Below are 23,710 nucleotides of genomic sequence, written 5' to 3'. Positions count from 1 at the left end.
GAGATCTGATTCTCCAGAATCCCACCCCACTAGGGAAAGAAAGAGGCAGACTGGGAGTATGGATTGACCTATCAATGCCCATATTCAGTAGGGAAGCAATTACAGAAGCCAGACCTTCCACCTTCCAAACCTTACAATGACCTTAGGTTCATACTCCCAGAGGGTTAAAGAATAGGAAAGCTATCAAAAGAGGGGATGGGATATGGAGTTCTGGTGGTGGGAATTGTCTGGAGTTGTACCCTTCTTATCCTATGGTTTTGTCAATGTTTCCTCTTTATAAACAACAAAAAAAAATTAATGAAACAAAACAAAAATATTACCTTCAGTATAGTAGGCCCAGGTTTAAACCTGGGTTGTACACATGGAGTAGCTTCACACTATCCAACTTAGCTATTTTTCTGGTCCTGGGATAGGGCTCAGTTCTTGGTTCTTCTTTTAATTATGACAGGAGAGAGAGGGAGTGTGAGGGGGAGAGGGAGAGAGAGAGAGATATTAAGGATTGTATTCTAGATTTTATGTTTTGTTTATATTTTTAATAAAAATACATTGGTTTACAAAATTATAACATATTATTGGTATATTCATACATGCATACACACACACACACACACACACACACACACACACACACACACGACTCATTGCACCCATCACCAAAGTTCTTATACCAGTGTTCTCTCTTATAATCTCTATAGTTTTTTTGCAAAGTTTAAAAAGACAGATTTGTTCTTTTTTTTTTTTTTGCTTTAATCATTTACATTCTACATATGAGAGAAACAACCTGTCTTTCATTTCTTCACTTATTTTACTTAGCACAGTAACTCACAGTTCCATCTATTTGTGCCAAACAGTACAATGTAACCTTTTAAAATTATAGTGTTCCATTTAAAATATAGCCCACAAATTTTTTATCTAGTCATGTATCCATGAACAAATAAGTTGCTTCCATATTTTGGCTGATGTGTATAGTGTGGCTATGGACATAAGGTATATATAACCTCCAAATTATTAGAGTGCTTTCTTTTAATTTTTTTGCTTTTCTTTTTTAAATTTTTTATTTATAAAAAGGAAACATTGACAAAACCATAGGATAAGAGGGGTACAACTTCGCACAGTTCCCACCACCAGACCTCCATATACCATCCCCTCCCATGATAGCTTTCCTATTCTTTAACCCTCTGGGAGTATGGACCCAGGATCATTATGGGATGCCAAAGGTTGAAGGTCTGGCTTCTGTAATTGCTTCCCTGCTGAACATGGGTGTTGACTCCCAGCCTGTCTCTCTCTTTCCTTAGTGGGGAAGGGCTCTGTGGAAGCAGAGCTCCAAGGCACATTGGTGGGGTTCTCTGTCTGGGTAAGTCTGGTCGCATCCTGTTAGCATCTGGAACCTGGTGGTTGAAAAGAGAGTTAACACACAAAGCCAAAGAAATTGTTGAACAATCATGCGCCTAAAGTCTGGAATAGTGCAGATGAAGTGTTGGGGGCAGTCCTCCATTTTGTGATAACTAGTAGGAATATTTCAGTTATACTTCAAATATCCTGTAGCTATATTAGTGGTTTTTTTTGTTTGTTTTGTTGTTGTTGTTGTTTTGCCTGAGCCTGAAATCAGATATGCAGGTGGATCCTAATTATTGTCTGGGAGATGATGTCATGGCTGGGAAAAGGACAGGAAAGCTGGATCAGGGAAGCAAGTAGCTCCCTAATATTGGAAAAGGGTATAAATATTGTTGACTGTAAACCGCATCGATTTGATGTGATCTGGAGTCCATAATTAGGTTAGGAGCCTGTGTGATCTCTGCATCCCTCTAGATCTGAGCTCAAATTCTATGGTCATGAGTAGGAACATTCCATGCTGCCCCAGTATTGACCCATCTTCCTCAGGTGTAGCGTAGAGTATGTTTTTCAGCCTCCCTTCAGAGGATGGGACATTCTCTACCATTGATGATCCAGGTTGAGGGCAAGGTCCTGTGGGGGCCTACAAAGGGGTCTATTATGTTGTTCCTGATAGAAATTACCTGTAACAATGGGGAAAGGGATTTATTTGAGTTCTAGGCCCATCAAGTCTGTTTGGGAATCTCAGGACTCCCCGATTAGGGCCCCAGCTGGTGGAATGGCCTGACAGTGAATGAAGAGTCATTGTTACAGTATGCCAGTCTCTTGCCCTTATTCAGCTTTTGCAGTCCTTGCTTTGCTAAGGTTAGCTTTGGAGTGAGTGAAAGAACTGTAATAGGGAGTAGGTGAGGAGGGTCTCTAAGTGGATGGTATTTCATTATGAACTTGATACTCAATACAGACTATTGTGTATTTTTACTTTCAGGTATAATTTTTTACCTAATTTATGGGTACATGTAAATATATGCTCTAACAGGACCTGGCCTATATCTAGATTTTGGGACTTAGTGAGGAAGTGAACCTCACGGAATGGAATTAGAGAATATCATGAAAGGAAAGGTCTCACCTGAGTGATGAGGGTGAAAGGTTGGTAATTCATGCCTGATATCTCTGTACACAGTCTGACGTGAAGTAAGCTGAGATGGTGCTCCTTGCATTAATTAGGTTGGAATTGGCAGATGCAATATCATTTGGCCTGAGTTGAGAGAAGCATGCAGGGAAGTGAGCCCTACCTCAGAGGTTCCAGGATTGGGAGAAACATAGGTTCTATAGAGGAAGTGGGAGATTCCTGTTGTCTTAGGGTTTAAGAAGACAATAGATAGTTATTGCAATAATCACATTGTTTGGCAATTGGGTTAACTTTGAAAAATCTCTTAGGATTTGTTGTATTATACACACCCTCACCATATTTTATGTCCTTTGACATTATTTGCATATAGCTATGCCACTAGTTGCTTTAGTTATTGCATTGCTTTCATGTGGTCTTCTGTGCCAGTTCTTCTATGCTTCTTTTTCTTTGAATATTTCTGGTTTCACCCAATCTATGGTTTTAAGTACCATCTATGCCAATGAATTTTCAATGAATATTTCCAGATTGTGCTTCTCTTAAACTCCAGACATGTATTTCCAGTTGCCTATTTGACACCCCAACTAGGGTGCTACATCAGGCCGTAAAGACTCAGTTTAGTTTTATTAACAATGACCTCAAATCTCAGTGGCATATTTCAAAAAGTCTTATTTCTTACTCTTGGTACATATTCCCATGCTCTGCACAATGTAATCGTCACTCCAGGACTCAGGCTGATGGAGCATTACTGATCATAGTGCAAGGGAAAATGAAAATATGGTTAACCATGAATTGGTTCTTAAAACTGTTGTTTATGTCTCATTGGCCAAATCAAGTCCTACAGGTAATTCTAATATCAATAAAGTGAGGAAATGGAAATATTTGTAACCAATAACATAGGGTATAAGCTATACCCAATTTATTATCTTAAACCTATTTTGTCCCAAACAAGACTCCTTTCCCCACAAACCTGCTCACTCAGTCTTTTTCATCCTAGTTAATGACAACTCAATACTTCTAGATAACTATTGTCCAAAAATCTTGATATTTTGTTATCATTGTTTCCTATCACATATTTCATCTTGCAGACCGAGTCTTCTCACAAGATCTGGAATACAGCCATTTAGTACTACCTCCTCTACCAGTGTTCTGTCCACCACCAGCATCAGCCACTGGGTTATTTTAATAATCTATTAGTAACAAGCTTCCCTGCTTCTCCCACTGACCATTCACTCTACCTCCAATAAGCTATTCTGAATATAGCAAAGAAAAGTATTTTTTAAAAATGAGATGAGAAGATTTCCTCCTTGAAGCCCATTTATGATTCCCCATTTCTCACAAAGTCAAGCCGAGCTTTCCCATTAGTGTACAGCATTCTTACAGCTGGATTGTCACCTATCTTTCTCTTTTTCTACTATTCTCCACATCACCCAAATTGTCTTCCTTATTGTTCCTTCATCAAGGACTTCTCCAGTGGTCTCCTTCCTCCATAGGATCATCATTCCTAGACACCTCTATCTCTCTCATTTCCTTTCCATCTCACATTCTCACCTTGATCACCCCATTACTTGAAGTTTTGTCCTTCTCATTAAGAAATTTCAATTCCACAAAATTTCTCACTTTATAACTTATTGTATAAATTTCTGGTTCATTTATGTTTATTATTCAACTGTTTTTCCCATTACAACGTAAGCTCCATGAAGGCAGAAATTTTTTGCCCTGATGCATTTACTGTTGTATATAAAGTGTTTTGAATGGTCTCTAGCATATGGTAATTATTTAATCTTTACCTGTGAAATGAATAAATGAATCAATATAGTATGCTGATGTTTTAAAATTTTGATTCATTATTGGTTTATAATACTACATAATTTCATAGGTGTAACTCTATATGTGACTAAACACACCCACCACAACACACATTCTAATGTCATCTCACTATCAAAGGACTCCTAACTACTTTCTCCAGTCCTATCCCTATTTATTTTAGTTCACTGAGTCTACATAAACACAATTTCAACCACCAATAGACTGTGTCCCATCCCATCCTTCCCTCCCCTCCCTACCCCACCCTACCTCCCTGCCTCTTGAAGGCAAATATCCACCCTCACCCTCAACTCAGCATTTTTAATTTGGTGCCCTACTCCAAATTCAGTCAAATCCTGCTTTGAGTTTCCATCTCTGTTCTTCTTTCTCAGCTTCTGTTTATGAGTGGGATCATCCCATACTCCTCATTATCTTTCTGACTTAGCTCACTTAACATAATTCCTTCTAGCTCCATCCAAGATGGGTCAGAAAAAGTGGGTTCATTGTTCTTAATAGCTGCATAGTATTCCATTGTGTCTTCTGTCTTCACATTATGGTTTTCATGTATAGTAGGCATGTTGCACAGCTTCACCATAATTTAAGTAAAAAAGATAAGTCAAGAGAAATGTTTAAATAGTTGTGTATATGATCTAACCTGTGAGATTGGCATATGAGTGGCATGTGAAAAATCCTTATAGAGGTGCAGAACTATGGAGAAAGAAGAGGAGGTGATGAAATAAGCAGGGAAAGCACAGGATTTGGGTAGGACCAGGGCCCCTGATGTGAAGGAATTTCTTTTCCCTGATTCTTCTCACCTGCTGATGAACCTGCTCTCCAATGGGCTGGTGGCTTCTGGAGAAGATAAACCCAGGAAGTGGTACTGCTTGCGGGTGTGTAGTGGCTCCAATGGCACCTCCAATCTGTTAACGTTAAGTTGTAATTGCCATTTTCCCAAAGTGTGGTTTGCCTCATTAGGCTTGAAATAAACATCTTATATTTTTGTCACAATTTCCATTCTGGCTTTGCTTCTGATGACCTCATTTCCTCTTTGTGCTTCATCCTCTTCTGCTTTGCAGAATGAGGTGGGACCAAAGCACTGCACAAAGATCTAGGAGACTGTCACCAGATATGTTATATTTACATAGAGCTTAGTCTCTAAAGTTTATGCAGGAAGATGTCAGACTCAATGCAATAATGATCAGGGAAAAGGAAAAAGGTAGAAGGAAGACAGTGAGAGAAACCACAAAAATTTTCACACCTCTAATAAGCCATTTTTCTTTTTTGTCTCTAGGGTTATCACTGGGGCTGGGTGCCTGCTCTATGAATCCACTACTCCATTTTTTCTCTTTTTGTTGCCCTTGTTGTTTATTGTTGTTGTTGTTATTATTATTGTTGTTATTGCTGTCACTGTTGTTGGATAGGACAGAGAGAAGTTGAGAGAGGAGGGGAAGACAGAGAGGAGGAAAGATAGACATCTGCAAACCTGATTTATCGCTTGTAGGGTGACCCCCCCCGCGGGTGGGGAGCTGTGGCCTCCAACCAGGATCCTTATGCCAGTCCTTGCACTTTGTGCCATGTGTGATTAACCCACTACACTACTGCCCAGCCCATAAAAAGCCATTTTTCAATCTCTAATGTCCAACACTTTATTCCACTCTTTATGCTAATTATTATTATTATTATTATTGTTATTATTATTATTATTATTATACTAGAGCACTTCTCAGCTCTGGATTTTAGTAGTGCTGGGAAATTGAACATGGAATTTCAGAGTCTCAGGCATAGAGGTAATTTCCATATGCATTGAGATATCTCCCCAGCCCTTTTCCCATTCTTTATCTCAGAATTCTTTATTACTGCAGCCAAACCTGGTGTGTGTGTGTGTGTGTGTGTGTGTGTGTGTGTGTGTATCAGAGTACTGCTTATTTCTAGCTATTAGTAATATGAAGGATTGAATGTGGAAAACTGTAGTCAAGTCCTGTGTTTTACTGCTGCATTATCTCCCTGGTACCTTTTCATATGGGAAAGACAACCTGAAGAAAGAAGATAACCTTCCTCACCGTTTTGACTTTAGTTAGATGTCTCTCTAGATTCTCTACCTTTTATTATCACTTTTATATTCTTTTGAGCTAATTATGTTTTTAGGAAATCATATCAAACATTTTGAAGTGATGGATCTACATCCATCCATCCATCCATCCATCCACCCATAATATTTAGTGATGGTTACTGAGGACTTTGAATGTCTGGATCTTATTGTGCAAGTTAACTGATACAAAGAAAGATTGGAGAAGTCATAGGGAATCAATATTCCCTGCTTCATAAACACCTTTTGAGAAACATAAGATAAAGTTAGTTTTCTCATTACACATAGAGAAAAAAAGTGTTGAGGGAAATGAAGATAGTTCCATGTCACAATACATGTTGTGTGCAGAACCAGTGCAGAACCCAGGACTCCATTCTCCACACCTTCAATCTGAGTGAACAGGGAGTGGATGGGACTGTCTACTTTCAGTCTACTTCGTCTATTTCTTCTACCCTAATGGTGAGTTGCTTTTGCTCTATGCAGACAGAATTTGAATAAGAATCAGTCATATTTCAGACAAATTATTTATTCAGTCATAAATTAATTTTATGCTCCTCTTAATGCTCTTAGGAAAAAACCCTCAAATGTTATCTAGAACACTGTGACTGCAGGCAAAGACTTACTTAACTCTACATTTTTTGCATATAACCCAGGAAACAGAGGGTTGATCATCTGTAGGTCTTTATGTCTGCAGTGAGCATTTTCTTGGTTTGCATCTATCACAGGTATGTTAAATAGACAAGAAACTTAAAACACATGAGGCAGACAGCAGGCTCTGACCCAGCAGGGATTCTATTTCATTCTGCTCTTTTTTCTTTTTGATGGGCACAAAGTTTCATCTATTGTGCTGACGTAAAGGATTAGCCAAAGGAAAGAGTGACTTAAAAGCTGCCTGTGAAGGAGAAGTGAGTAAGAGGTTTTTTGTTTTTTTTTTAATGGCTGTAGAGAAGGTAAAGATAAGAGAATGACACATAAAGACCTTATTTAAAGTAGTCATCCACCTCCCTTTTGCCCTCTATCATGTCTTACTTATTCCTATCACCCTTATGGCATTTATTTTATTTTATGCTTTCTTGTTATTGTCTATACTATGATATACTCACATGTAAGCTCCATGAGAGTAGATATCAGGTCAACTATGACCATTCCTTTTAGATGGTACCTGACCCAGGGTTAGCTGGTACATAATCCCTGAACTCAGGAACAAGAAATGATTTCCTGAAAGGAGTGTTGAAGGAGGTGATCTGGGAGGAATGGAAGATCATGGGAATAGCTGTAGATATAACCAGTATTTTTTAATTTTTTTAAACCAAGATTTCATCATACACAGGTGTAGCCAATCTTATCTTTAGTGGCCAACTAAAGAAACTTAGAAAAATCACAGGGTGGTATCCTAATTTATAGGCTTTGGGTTTGGAGATTTAACATTAGATTCCAACTCTTCATTCCAATTTCACTATTTATCAAAGGGAAAGAGTATTTTTGTGTACCTATTTTGCACCCAACCATGTGGTGGGACCTGGGTCTACCATGACCATTTAGATAAATCTGTCTCCAATGAACCACAGTCATAGAATTCATCCCTCCATTGTAAAACAAAAATGAGCATGAACCCAGGGTCATTATGGGGTGCAGAAGGTGGAAGATCTGGCTTCTGTAACTGCTTCTCCACTGAATATGGGCATTGACAGGTTGATCCACACTCCCAGACTCTTTTTTCTCTCTCTTTCCCTAGTGGGGCAGAGCTCTGGGGAAGTGGGGCTCCAGGACATATTGGTGGGGTAGTCTTCCCTGCATTGGTTGGCATCATGGTAGCATCTGGAACCTGGTGGCTGAAAAAGATTTAACATATAAAACCCTACAAATTATTGATTAATCATGAACCTAAAGGCTGGAACATTGCAGATGAAGATTTGGGGTATCCATTTTGGAAAAGGCTAGTAGGTCTATTTTATTATTTATCTAGTAGGTTTCTTTTATTTTATTTATTCCATGGGGCCCATGACCCAACTAGTTTTTGCCTCAGACTGACATCTAATATGCAGGTGATCTAAGTTATTGCCTAGGGGGATGGTGTCATAGTTGGAAAAAGGGCCAGAAAGCTGGATCAGGGAAAAGAGTACCTCCCAAATATGGGGAAAGTATATAAATATTGTTAACTGCAAACCCCATCGATTTGATCTGGGGCCCATAGCCAACACATAAGCCTATATAACCTCTGTATCCCTGTAAGTCTGAGCTCATGAGAGTTAAAGAATAGAAAAGTTATCAGGGGAAGGGATAGGAAATGGAGTTTTGGTTGTGGGAATTGTGTGGAATTGTACTCCTCTTATCCTATGTTATTGTCAGTGTTTCCATTTTATAAATAAAAATAAAAATAAAAAATGAGCACATGCCCTGAAAGGGAGAAGATGACTTGAAAGCAGAGCTGGAGCTTGCCTGGGAAAGTGTACAAAAAAGTATGCCAGATAAGAGGGACAGCATGCATCAAGGAATGAGGCTAGGAGCTCCAGTGTTAGAGGGATTTGCTTAGATATCATAGTGTGTGTGAAACATAGAGAGCACAGAAATAAGCAATGAATGTGTTGAGATCAGCATGCGTGAGAGACATTTCACAAGGTTTTGAGGATCCCAGGGGATCTTTCAATTCATTCACTGATTCAGCAAATGTTATTGAGTTCTTCTTGTCTCAGTAGTTATTCTCAGCATTTAGGACACAGTGACAGAGAAACAAATTCCTTGCTCATTTTTTTCTTGGTGTACTGAGGTCTTATGCATGTCTGGTTGCACTGCTCTATGTAAAGATTCTCTCTCTCCCTCTCTATCTCTCTCTCTCTCTCTCTCTCTCTCTCTCACACACACACACACACACACACACACACACACACACGGCAAGGCAGGTGCAATGCCAGTTGAGCTATCTCACTGCCCCCCAAATTACTTGCTACTAAGTGCATCTATTCTAGATCAGAAAGACAGATGATAAAGACTGTGGAGCCAGTTCAATCTGTTAGTGCACCAATTTGTATGCCCAAGACCCCACAGATAGGCTCAGTCTCTGCCACCACATAATGCCAGGGCTGAACAGTGCTCTGGTTTCTCTCTCTTTCTCTAAACAAGCAAACAAACCACTACATATTTTAAAAGGGCAAACAGCAGGAGAATGACTCTAATAAGTAAATTCTTGTATATGTTGGAAAGTGATAAAAGCTGTGGAGAAAAATAAAGCAAAACAAAGTAGGGACAAGTAAAATGCCACCAGAAGGATTTCTTTTTCAACATCTTCCTCTTTCTTTTTTTCTTTCTTTCTCTCTCTTTTAAAAACTTAATTCCTTTTTTAAATTTAGTCAATTTATTTTAATGATAGAGAGATACAAATACACACACATGCATGAGAGAGAAAGATGGAGGGAAGGTAGGAAGAGAGAGAGAGAGAGAGAGGAGAGGGACCACAACACTGCTCAGCTCTAGTATACGGTCATGTTAGAAATTTAATATTATCTTTTACATTCGGACAGGCCCTAATGAGCTTTGAATAGAGGTAATTCTTATGAAGATACAGTTTTTAGCACTACATAAATAATGTCTCGATGAGCTGATAAATCAATTAACAGTAAAGGTAATAATGACACTGGTGGTTGTTGTATGCTTTACATTGGGTAGTTCTCCCCCGCCGAGAGAATTGGATCAGTCCAGTTAGTTTCGCGGGCCCACTTGGCCCTGCCCCTAGGAACCCCGCGAGAGTTCAAGAGTTGGAGAGGGTTCCTGAGTTCCAGAGTTAAAGAGAGAGTGCTTGCGCCTCCGCAAAGAGACAGCAGAGTTCTGTTTGGTGATTAGTTTGGTTTAGTTTATGAATCATTGTTCTTGAATAAAGAAATACAGCTTCCCTGCCCAGCCGTATGTCTCTGGTCGTCTCTGTTACCCGCCGTGAAGCTAGCCCAGCCAGCTGGAACCTACGAATTTTAACAAAGATGAGTAGTGACAATAGCAGTGTTGATGGTATGATTTGGATACTGAGAGTAGTGGCAAAATGGGTGGAGGTGGTGATAAAGACATAATGATGGACTTCTTGATATTTATTCTCTCTGATTCCTTATTGTATCATCTCTTTTGACTTCAACCCAACCTCTCCTAGTGCTTCTATCCTACATTATGCTGTTACTGAATTCTTATTATGGAATATAAACAGAGATATCGAGCCTGAGATGTCAACCTTGCAACTCCTCAAACCTGGTGAGATCTTTCTTAACACATGGGACTATCTATGACCATGTTATATGGCACATCACCTAAAACACTTACAAATACTAGATTATAGGCCAGGGTTTGGGCTACTAGGTACAGGTGTACATGTATCCATAAGCAAGGGGCAATTATATAACTCAAAGTGCTCAACAGTTCCTGGTGATTAGTTTAGACCTAGTAAACATGGAATCCTAGTTGAAGTGCATAAAGAAGGCATTATAAATTCTCTAATTGATTAGAATTAAACTAAATTATCTTGGAAATCTATCAGAAAGGCCCAAAAAGGACACATCCCAAAAACCTAATTCTACTTGGCTTCAAAAAATGACACTCAATGTTTAAACAATTGGGAGAAAGTCTAAGGTTGTCAGATAAAGAGTGGACTCCAAGAGTTGAATAAGGGCAAGAGATTGGATCACTTAATAATGGCCCTTTTAGCCAATATCTCACAACCTCAATATCTGGGCCCTAGTCAGGGAATCCTTAGATTCCCACACAAATACGATGGGCTTAGACCTCTAATGGATTTTTCTCTACACCACCACTGCTCACTTCCATCAGGAACATCATCATAAGCCCTCTTATGGGCCTACCCATGGCCTTGCCCTTACCATAAAGCAGAAATAGAAGGGACTGCTCCAGTCTCCAAAGGGAGGCTGAGGTATCCTACACTGCCACTTGAGGAAGACTGGTCCTGAAATGAGTTCAGTTTGTGATGTTCCAGCTGTGACCATGAACTGCGCGGTCAAACCAATAGGGATTAAAGGTTACACAGTCTCTTGTGCTAAATAAATATATTGACCCAGGGTTCAGTGGATGAAGGTAGATAGTTAATTTTTTACATAGATTTTTTTTTAAGAATGGTAGCTACTCTCTGCCCTAATGCAACTTTCTAGCCCTTTTCTCTACTCTGATACTATTTTCTCAGACAATATTTTTATCCAACATCATGTTAACTATCAAACTCAAGCAAAACTATCATAGTCATGGGCTACTAGAAATGTACCTATAATGGACTTTTTAGTTTCCTTCCACCCTAAGATTCTTTTTAAAAATTTATTTATTTATAAAAAGGAAACATTGACAAAACCATAGGATAAGAGGGGTACAACTCCACACAATTCCCATGACCAGATCTCCTTATCCCCTCCCCTCCCCTGATAGCTTTCCTATACTTTAACCCTCTGGGAGTATGAAACCAAGGTCATTGTGGGATGCAGAATGTGGAAGGACTGGCTTCTATAATTGCTTCCCCGCTGAATGTCAACCCTTCAGCCTCATTACTTGGGTGAGACCTTTCTTTTCATAGTATCCTCTAATTTCATTCCAGGAAGTTCACTTCCCAACAAAGTCCCAAAATCTAGCTATAGACCAGGTCCTGTGAGATAGAGCATATGTTCACATGTATTCATAAATTAGGGCAAAATATATACCTGAAAGCAAAAGCACGCAATAGTTTGCAGTGAGTCAGTATAAAGTTCCTAATGAAATAGTATCTAATTTGACTTAGATACCCTCCTCACCTACTTCCTATTACAATTTTCTCACTCATTCCAAAGCTAACCTTATCAAAGCAAGGACAGCAAAAGCTGAATAAGGGCAATAGACTGGCATACTTTAACAATGACTCTTTAGTCACTATCAGGCCACCCATCAGCTGGCTCCCTAGTTGGGGAGTCCTGAGATTCCCGAATAGACATAATGGGCCTGGACCTCAAATAAATCCCTCTCTACATTGTTAGTACTCATCTCTACCAGGAACAACAAGATAAACCCCTTTGTGGGCCCCCCATAGGACCTAGACCTCAACTTGGATCAGCGACGGTAGAGAATGTTCCATCCTCCTTTTGGAGGATGGACAACATACTCTATGCTACATGTGAGGAAGATGGGTCTTGATATCGGGGCAGCTGGGAATGCTCCTACTGATGACAATAGAATGTGAGCTCGGATCTACAGGGATGCAGAGGTCACATAGGCTCCTAAGCTGAATATGGGCTCCTGACCAAATCAAATCTATGGGGCTTATAGTCAACAATATTTATACCCCTTTCCCATATTAGGGAGCTTCTCTCTTCCCTGATCCAGCTTTCTGTTCCTTTTCCAGCCATGACATTATCTCCCCGTACAATAACTTGGACCCACCTGCATATCAGATTTCAGGCTCAGGCAAAAAAAAAAAATACTAGTATAGTCACAGGCCCTTTGGAATATAACTAAAATATGCCTACTAGCTATCTACAAAATAGAATACCTCCCAACTCTTCGTCTGCACTATTCCAGCCTTTAAGTTCATGATTGTTCAACAATTTTTTTGGCTTTGTATGTTAACTCTCTTTTCAGCCATCAGACAACCCAACCAATGTGTCCTGGAGCTCCACTTCCCCAGAACCCCAACCCTACTAGGGAAAGAGAGAGGTAGGTTGGGAGTATGCACCCTAAGATTCTTATCTCACCTGCTCTGTTGCTACTTTTAGATTCCTGTTTGTTAACCATTTTGTCACAATTTATATCCTGCGACCCTCCAGACACCAAGTTGCATGATTCCATCCTGACTTCTCTAGGCAGATGACCTTATCAATATGTCCAGGAACCTCACCTCTCCAGAGCTCTACCCCACTAGGGAAGCATAGAGACAGGCTAGGGGTATGGATTGACCTTCCAACACCCAGGTCCACTGAAGAAGCAGTTCCAGATGCCAGAACTCCTACCTTCTACACCGAAAAACAATTTTGATTCGTACTCCTGGTAGGGTAGAAGTGATAGGAGGAAGAGGATAAGAGGGCTCTGGACTCCAGCTCCACCAGGACCTGGAGAGAGAGGGGGAAAAGACAGGGACATTTGGATGTAGTAATAGGGTTATGTGTGGCTTGGAGGGGAAGAGAGGACTGGGCCTAGAAGAAAAAGGGGGCAATTGTGTACAAATATAGACATATAGTTGTAGAGATGATAGTTAACTCATGTCTCCATCCTTAGTAAAATTGCTATAGCTTGAAACAGAGGGATTGAGGATTTAGAACTCTGGTGGTAGAAACAGTATGGAATTATGTTTGTGTTGACATGCAATTTTGTAAATCAGTATTAAATCTCTAATAATATTTTTTTAAAAGCAGGCAAACTATTTATGAAAAAAAAGCCATGATGCTGGTGATGATGTTGGTGATGGTGATGGCGACTAAGAAGATAAAAGAGAAGAACAAAGAACCAAGAAGGGTCAGTAATGGGAAATTCTTTGCAAGAATGTCTTTCCAACCAACTGTCCACCAGGAAGTGCCCTTCTTCTCTCCCTCTTGCCCGTTTATATCTTCTGCAGCCCCTCAGGCAGCCATTTCCAGCACCAGGCAAGGTGCACAAATGGTGGCCAATCCGTTCAGAAAGAAATTCATCTTCCAAAAATTGCTTTCCATCCATTTTGCTCCAATTTGACTTAATTTATTACCTAGCAGTGAGCAGATGGAGCCATTTTTCCTCCTAGCGGCTTGAAAGAGACGCATTGCAATTGTGCAGCATACTCAGGAGCTGATTTATAGTCTGTGTGCCATGGGAGCCAGGCCTGATGCCCCTGCCCAGAGCTGCAGCTGGCAGGATATGACATTGTCTGCGCTGATTCCCTGTGGGATACCACTGGGGATGGATGTGAAAGGTGCTGACAGTTTACCTGTGGAACGACGCCTTAGCTGCTCCCATCTCCTTCACACACTGGACTCTCCTATCAGGCCTCTTACCCTGTTCTCACCCTACTGAGCAGGATGGAAAGAAAATGTTTCTGAAACAAAGGCAGTTTTCTAGATCCAAAGGTAACTCTCCACATCTTTAATCATTCGTGTTTTCACAGCACTGCTCATTTGGGCCATTTAGAAGTTATTATAGAAGCTAATTCCTTCTTTGGCATTTTTTATTGAGTTTTCAGTCCCCCCTCTCAAACTTGGAAAGATTATGACCCCATAATGTAGCCTATAAACTCACATTAGAACTACAAATGGGGTCAGAGCTTCATTGTTCTTGCTTACTTGCTGAGTGACTGTGGGAGGGTATTGAACACTTAGCCTTAGTTCCCACATCTGTAAAATGGGTGCTTGTTCTCAGGTCTTCCCCATAGCACTCTGGGGAGGTTAAGTGAAGAATATATGGAGAATACTTAGTTATTTATAGAGTATATAATTACTTATTTATATATTTACTAAATAAGTATATAATTACTTATTTAGTTATTTATAGAGTATATAACTTTTCAAGGAATGTTGCCTATTAGCATTTTCTTTTTTTAATTTATTTTTTATTTAAGAAAGGATAAATTAACAAAACCATAGGGTAGGAGGGGTACAATTCCACACAGTTCCCACCACCCAATCTCCATATCCCATCCCCTCCCCTGATAGCTTTCCAATTCTCTATCCCTCTGGGAGCATGGACCCAGGGTCATTGTGGGTTGCAGAAGGTGGAAGGTCTGGCTTCTGTAATTGCTTCCCTGCTGAACATGGGCGTTGACTGGTCGATCCATACTCCCAGTCTGCCTCTCTCTTTCCCTAGTAGGATGGGTCTCGGGGGAAGCGGAGCTCCAGGACACATTGGTTGGGTCTTCAGTCCAGGGAAGCCTGGCTGGCATCCTGATGACATCTGGAACCTGGTGGCTGAAAAGAGAGTTAACATACAAAGCCAAACAAATTGTTGAGCAATCATGGACCCAAAGCTTGGAATAGTGGAGAGGAAGTGTTGGGGGGTACTCACTGCAAACTCTAGTGTACTTCTGATTTCAGGTATATATTTTGCTCTTGTTTATGGATACGTGTGAAAATATGCTCTCACAGACCCTGGTGCATATCTAGGTTTTGAGACTTTGTTAGAAGGTGATCCACCTGGGATGGAATTAGAGAATGCTATGAAAGGAAAGGTCTCACCCTAGTAATGAAGCTGAAGGGTTGTCATTCCACACGTGAAGTCTCTGGACACAGTCTGAGCTGAAGCAGTTGAGGCGGCAATCGTTGCGTTGATTAGGTTGTCATCGGCAGATGCACTATTATTTGATATGGATTGGGAGAGGCATGCGGGAAAGTGGGCCCTATGCTAAGGTTCCAGGACTGGGGGAAATATAGGCTCTTTAGTGGAGATGTGAGGTTCCTGCTGTTTTAGGGTTCAAAAAAAAAACAATGGATAGTTAATGTCATCATCACATTATTTGGTAATTGGGTTAACTTTGAAAAGTCCTTTTGTTAGGGTTTGCTGTATACTACCCAGTATCTTATAAATAGCTGTGCCACTGGTTGCCTCTGATCTACTTGGTCTAGGCTTTTGAGAGAGTCTGCATATCAAATACACAGCCTATATTTTAAAAAGACTCAGTCTGTGTTTTAAAAACTTCGAGACATACAATTAATTTTCCCCCTCTCATATTAATTAACTAGTGATTTATATGAGTACACTTTAATAGGAGTGTACATAAACACCATTCCCACCACCAAAAGACTGTGTCCCATCCCACCCACCCACCTCTGCCCACACCCCCCACCACTTTCTCTCAGAGGCAATTTGCCTTAGTTGATATTGTCTGAGAAGCAGCTGAGTTTTCTACACGTGACTTAAGATGGATATTCTTAGACAGCAGGAACCTCACATATCCACTATAGAGCCCCTACTTCCCCCAGTCCTGGAACCATTGGATAGGGCCCACTTTCCCGTATGCCTCTCCCAATCCATATCAAATAATATTGCATCTGCCGATCACAACCTAACCAACACGATTGCCACCTCAACATGCTTCACTTCAGACTGTGTCCAGAGACTTCACGTGTTGAATAACAACCCTTCAGCTTCATTACTCGGGTGAGACCTTTCCTTTCATAGTATATGCTAATTCCATCTCAGGTGGTTCACTTTCTAACAAAGTCCCAAAACCTAGATATACACCAGTTTCTGTGAGAGAGAGCATATGTTCACACGTATCCATAAACAAGAGCAAAATATATACCTGAAATCAGAAGTACACTAGAGTTTGCAGTGAGTACCCCCCTAACACTTCCTCTCCACTATTCCAAGCTTTGGGTCCATGATTGCTCAACAATTTGTTTGGCTTTGTATGTTAACTCTCTTTTCAGCCATCAGGTTCCAGATGTCATTAGGATGCCGGCCAGGCTTCCCTGGACTGAAGACCCCACCAATGTGTCCTGGAGCTCCGCTTCCCCAGAGACCCATCCTACTAGGGAAAGAGAGAGGCAGACTGGGAGTATGGATCGACCAGTCAATGCCCATGTTCAGCGGGGAAGCAATTACAGAAGCCAGACCTTCTACCTTCTGCAACCCACAATGACCCTGGGTCCATGCTTCCAGAGGGATAGAGAATGGGAAAGCTATCAGGGGAGGGGGTGGGATATGGAGAATGGGTGGTGGGAATTGTGTGGAATTGTACCCCTCCTACCCTATAGTTTTGTTAATTAATCCTTTCTTAAAGAAAAAAAAAGATGGGTATTCTTGAATTAATCCCCATGTTTTCAGAGAAAAGGAAGGAGACTACCTTTTAGGACTAAGAAATACAATAATGTGTGCTGTAGTAGCACTGCAACTCTAGCAGTGGAAAGAAAATTAAACTCCTAAACTTTTGTGTTATTTTATTTTCATCAAGGTTATTGCTGGGGCTCTGTGCCTGCATAATAGAGAGAGATAAGGAAATAGGAAATAGGAAAGAAATAGAAAGGAATAGAAATAGAAATAGAAAGGAAATAGAAAGAAATAGGAAAGAGAGACACTTGCAGCATTGTTCCACCTCTCCCTTGTGAAGCTTTCCCACTGCAGATGAGGGCCAGGGAGTTTAACCAGGACCCTCTTGCTTGGAAATGTGTGCACAGTATTTGAGGTTCCACCAGACAACCCTTTGTAGTACTACAAGACAATCACTAAGATTATGTTTGAAAAAAAGATGAAAGGGAAGGGTGGACACTGTATGTGAAATTTTCTTGTAAATGCCAGCTCCTGTAAAGATTTAGCATTGGCATCATTTTCTTTTTCTTCTTTCTCTTTCTTTCTTTCTTTCTTTCTTTCTTTCTTTCTTTCTTTCTTTCTCCCTTCCTTCCTTTCTTTCTTTTTGATTTTCTTTTCTTCCTTTTTTTTTTTTTTTATCAGAGCACTGCTCAGCTCTGGCTCATGGTGGTGTGGGGGACTGAACCTGGGACTTGAGGGCCTCAGGCATGAAAGTCTCTTTGCACAACCATTATGCTCTACCCCCACCCACTGGCATCATTTTATAAACAAAGTTTATTTTCAAAGTAGACCTTTTGTGCCTGTAACTTCACATGTGCCTCTCCTTCACATGCTTGTAACTTTGGATGACAAGGACCAAATAAGTCTCTTTCCCTGCCTGGAGGCTTATCCAAAGTGGATTCTGTAGGTGTTAGTTTCAGGAATGTTTCTGGAGCAGAGCACTTAGTATATCTGAGGGGCTCTTTGGAACCTCTAACTAAGAGATCAGGGTCTGGAGTCTTGATAGTTCCAGGCATGAGAAGTGGTTATCTCTCTCATTCCTTTTTCTAGGATCTGTGACTTTTCTCTCAGTTCATATCCTGATTCTGTTTTGGTGTTGACCATCTGACTTCTTAATGCTGGTCTGTGGTGAGAGCTAGAAGCTCAGAAGGATAGTAAATTCTATGTCTTCAGTGTTTGGGGCACTGTTCTCTGCCTAGGCCTGCTAGGACAGACGGTAAAGGTCCCAGTGGGGAAAAGTTGCAGGGGAATGTCAATTAAAAAATATATTTATTGTTATTGTCACCAGGGTTCTCTGCTTTCACCCAGAATAGTTTCTAGAAACTCCTCTCTTAGGAAATTCTGCTTGTTTTGTGAATATCTGGGTAAATGTTTGTTTGTTTGTTCTTTGTAATTATTCAAGAAATCTCCTCAACTGGAGCAGGAGTCAAATGGTTGTAGCATTGGCTTAATAAGCTCCATAGTGCTTTCTATGTACCAAGTACTAGTGTATGTGCTTTACAAGTATAACAGTGCCAGGAGGCAGCTTTGTTTGTAATGCTATTTTTAAAGATGAAAAAAGCAGGGGCATAGGTAGTTTAAGTGACCTGCCAAAGCTGACATGGCTAGTAAGCAGCCCTGGGCAGCCTAAGATGTGAGACTTTGCTGACACCAGTACCTAATCACCCCTCACATAAACTGGGATGAACTGGTCAGTATATAGCTCAGAAAGTCTGCTTCCAGAGCTCCTGATCTTACTGTACTTGTCTCATGAGCTCCGAGGACACCTATGTCCTCCAGGTGTTAATGAATAAAGCAAAGTCAGATTTTATTTACTTTTTAAATTTTTTAAATTTGTATTAGGGGGAGTTAATGGCTTATAATAAATGCAGTTGCTGGTACACATGTGTAAAATTTCTCAGTTTTCTAAAAAACATTCTCACCCCCTAAACTTTCCTATACCTTCAAGTACTTGAAAGCCCCTTTGACACCTGAGAGTCCAACTTCTATATTGTGCTTCTCCTTTCTATCCTTCTTTCTCAATTGCTATCCATGAGTGAGATCATCCCACATTCATTCTTCTCTTTCTCAGGCCTATCTCACTTAATATGCTTTCTTCAAACTCCATTCAAAATGATGAGAGTTGGTTTTTAAATTTTGTTGTTGTTGGAGCTTCACCTTTCCAGGCCATCTTTTGTAGATAAATATAGAGAAAGACACCACAGCACTGAATCCTCCTCCAATGTGTTGGGGTCTGGGTTGTACATGTGGCAGATCAGGTGTCTATCCAGGTTAGTTACTGGGCTGGCCCTAGAGTTATCTTTGTTCTAGTATCTTCTTTTTGTAGATGAGACAGGTGAGGCCTGGCTAATGCTTACCCAGACCTCACGGACCTCAGATGCAGAGCTGGAATCAAGTGCATACCAAGTGCTCAGTTCAGGGGACCAAGTAAGAAGTGGGCCCACTGTCTGGGAAGTCCAGACCATTGTTTCCATGAGAGTCTGAGTTGGTAGACCCCAGGTTCTCCCACTTCTGGGTAGAGACAATGGCAGGTCCCCCTGACCTTGTGAACTAATGATGGATGGCTTCTCCAGACAGAGGGCTACCTTTCTGTATATGCCACTCTGTCCCCTTAAAACAAAGGCCATGTATTACTGTGTATTGTGTATGGCTGACTTGAAAACCACTGCAAGTATCCTGGTTTTGCTCAACTACTCCCTTCCCCCTACCCTAAAGTTCCTGTAATTTACCCCCAGAGAAATATGCATTTATGAGCTCATAATCAAGCCTTGTACGGTAACTTTCCAGTGTGACCAAATTGTTTGTAGGTCAAGATGCAATTATGTATTGTGTTTGGGTTAATGATTACCTCAACTTTCTCCCTGGACAATGGGTATATCTGCTTGCTTTCTCCCTCAATAAATGAGTCACCCCTCTAAGGCCTCTCCTGTAGCTGGATGAGTCTGGAGTGATTCTTTCCTCTCTGTGCTTGTCACCCCCAACAGGCAGAGCCACCCTAGATGTCCCAGGGGGGCCCTATGACCTTTGCCACCAATGACTGGGGAGGCAAGGGACACACAGTGAGCCCGCATGTAGTTTTGCTCCTCTTTATGGAAATGGACTTTGAAGTGAATGAAAGGAGAGGGCATGATGACAAATTATCACAATGTAAGAAGCAGAAGAAAACTAAGACCAAATTTTAATGCAAATAACCAAATCTTGCACCTCAGTGGGTGAGTACTTGGGTTCAGTCCAGGTACCAAAGTAGTGCTCTGGTTTCTCTTTTGCTCTTGCAGGAAATATGTGTGTGCATGTGTGTGTGTGTGTATGTGTGTGTGTGTGTGTGTGAGAGAGAGAGATAGTTTGTGTGTGTGTATGTGTGTGTGAGAGAGAGATAGTTTGTGTGTATGTGTGTGTGTGTGTGTGTGTGAGAGAGAGAGAGGTAGTCTGTGTGTGTGTGTGTGTGTGTGTGTGTGTGTGCATGTGTATGGCTTGAGTTTCCTGGCACCCACACTAAAAAAAAAGGCAAGATAAGACAAAACAACTACAAAACTCTGAATTTTCTCAAAGGAAATAAAGGTCTTTATTTTTATATTTTTATTAGTAGTTTACAAGACCATAAGATTATAGGAGTATAGTTTCACACCATACCCACTACCACAGTTCTGTGTCTGCCAGTGATAACTGAGTGACTACCTATTTGAGCTCCTGAGAAGGTCTGTAGGAGGAGGAGGTTCTTAGCACAAGCTTCCTGTGAAAGAAGTGTATATGCATGACACTTTCTATGTGGACCCTTATAGAAGTCATGGCATCTTGTAAAAGCACAAGTAAGTGGAATTACCCAGGTCTGTTGCCTTTTGGTGACTCAGATATCATCTCAATAAACTCTGGTATGGAGGGGAATCCCAAAGAATGGACATAAATTGGTGTTTACGGGCCCCTACACCCTCATCCCCACAGCCTTAGGCATTTCACAAAGTTTTTGGAGTGAATTCTTTACATCAGTTCTTGCTTTTGTGTCCAAGGGCAAACACGGGGACAGATCCTATGGGCCTGATCCTTGTGCTCTAAGGGGATGCCTACTCTTTGCCCCTGAGTGAAGGTGAGAGTGTGTAGGTGTGTGTGGAGTGTCTGTGCAGCTGGACTTTAATTGCATTTCCTGCCTTCATCACCCACTTGCTTGGCCCTTAAATTCCTTCTGGCTAGTTTCTCTCTAGGACTTTTGTTGGCTTTTATTTTGAATAATTTCTTGGGTTTCTTTCAAGGTCAAAGAAGATGAGGATGCCATTGTGTGTGGGGGGGCACCTTAATCAGATTTGAGGGAGACAGGGTCAAAATTAACTTTCATTTACATATGTAAACAAACACTGCAGATTTCCTGCCTGTCCTTGGGTCTTTGGCTTGTGTCAGGCAGAACAAGCAGCCCAAAGTGATTCATCTGCCAGGTCTCCTCACTACAGAGAGAAAGAGAGAGAGAGAGAAACAACTTTCTTCTTAAAGACTTTTTAACACTTGAATAAGTGCTAAATAATAATAATAGACAAAACTGAAACTCTTTGGACTGGAAGGGTGTAAAGATAGGCAGGATGAAGAACTGGGAGCTTTTCTAGGGAGAAAAGGAGGGAGGGGTGACAAAATCTTTGTTGATGAATGCTGACATTCTGAATAAAATCACTCCCTGCCTTCACCTAGGTCAAGAAACGACATTGTTTTCCTGAGCCACAGTGACAGCGAGGTGACAGAGATTAATAGCTTGGTATTGACTGAGCAACTTCGAGTTCCTTATCTCTGTCAAGTCAAGGCTCTGTCCAAGGGCTGAAAGTGTTATTAGACTTATAATTGCAAAGACATTTAAAGGGTTTCCCCTTAAGGGACTATGAAATCCAATAAACCTTTCACCAAACCTCAAGCGCCAGTGCGCGCAGCCCCGTCTGAGAGCTCTGCACGCTCCCAGCCAAGCGCCGGGGAAACCTTGAAGCCGCCAACATTGAATAATGCTTGATTTATGAAGTTGGTTTTGAATTTGTATCAGTTGTTTTATTAAAAATATATGAAAGGAAGTTTTAAATATGAGCAAGGCCTGTAGGCACTTGTCTGCATGGAGCCGCCTGTCTGGTTGCTGTTTCTCTGGCATTGGACCTGGGAGGAGGTGGTACTGTTGTTGTGGGGGGGTGCTAATTGGGGGGTTAATTTTGTCTTCTCGGGGGATTAAGTGTCCAGTTATTAAACTTATTCCAGTTTACAGAGGATTGCAGAGGATGGTGGAGGGGGCTGAGGAGTGTAGATGGGCATGTGTAGAGTGAGTGGGTGTGGGGCATCGCTCAGCTTGAGGGGTGAGGTTGACTTGTCAAATGGCAACATCTAGAAGTCAATTAAGTTCTAAAATAAAACAAAAGAAAAAAAGGTGTTTCTGCTTCTGTCCAGTAAGCAAGCAGAACACACACACAGGCTGTGTGGGCCAGAGGAATGGAGTCTGCTGGCAGGGCTGAGGTTGGTTTGTGGGAGACCCATTCAGGTTATTAGACATAGGAATGGGAATCTCAAACCCTTGGTTTTCTCAGGTAGGAAATGACAAACAAACTATCAATGATAAAAGGGGGCCAGGCAGTGATGCAGCTGGACAAGCACAGATATTACCATGCGCAAGGACCCAAATTCAAGCCCCTGGCCCCTACCTGCAGGTGGGGGTGGGGGTTTGTGAGTGGTGAAGCAGTGCTGCAGAAGTCACTCTCTCATCTCCCCTTTCTCACTTACTTTGTCTCTCTTTCTTTTAAAATAAATAAGTAAATAAATAAATATATTTATATATTTATTATATATAAATACAATAAAATAGATGTCACTGACCAGTCTGGACTAGACCCACTCTTAGTAATGTTCTCTGGGGCTGGGAAGGAGCCCACCATCTAGGGGAAGATCTGCAGACTCCACTTTTCATCTCCTCATGGCCATAGACAAATCTCAGAGAACCGGGCCCTCTTGAGGAGGGCAAGGACAAGCTCCTGAAAGGCAAGCTGAGCTGCTGGTCAGTGTTTTATCCTAGAACCAGGACAGGGGTTGTGAAATCATGTTTGTATTAAGGACTTCCTCCCTTAGGGCCAGCTGAGGGCTATCAGCTAGTTAGCAGACTGTGGAGGCTTGTGAAGAGTTTGTAGAGACTGAAGGGGTCTCTGTTCTTGCTCATGCCAGGAACCATCCAACATCTGAATGATTCCCTTTTTCCTTCAAAGATTTATGTTTTTATTCATGTTTTTGAGTGAGGATGAGAGTGAGGGAGCAGAGTACTGCTTAGCTCTGGTACATGTTCATGCTGGGGACTGAAACCTTTGGCATCTAAGCCCCAATCCTGCACATTATGTGCTCTAACAGGATGAGCTCTCCCTCCAGGGAGATGAGTTTTTTTTTTTTCTTTTTAATAGTTATTTTTGACAAATGGTGGGCAGAGAGAACCAGACCACCACTCTGGTACACATAGTGAAGGGATCAAGCTCAGAATCTCACGCTTGAGAGTACAAAGTTTTATCTGCTGTGACACTTCCACAAGGACCTCTGGGGAAGTAAGAAATGGAAGGGATCTCAGGAGTTTGAACAGGTGGTCACTGTGGTTTCTCCCTGCCTCTCTTTAGGTAACATAAGATGCAGTCTTCACTGGGGTACTTATAGTC

The sequence above is a fragment of the Erinaceus europaeus genome, chromosome 2, assembly GCF_950295315.1.
Source record: "Erinaceus europaeus chromosome 2, mEriEur2.1, whole genome shotgun sequence".
Lineage (NCBI taxonomy): Eukaryota > Metazoa > Chordata > Mammalia > Eulipotyphla > Erinaceidae > Erinaceus > Erinaceus europaeus.
The sequence above is the reverse complement of the archived record's forward strand: the minus strand, read 5'-3'. Positions refer to the sequence as shown.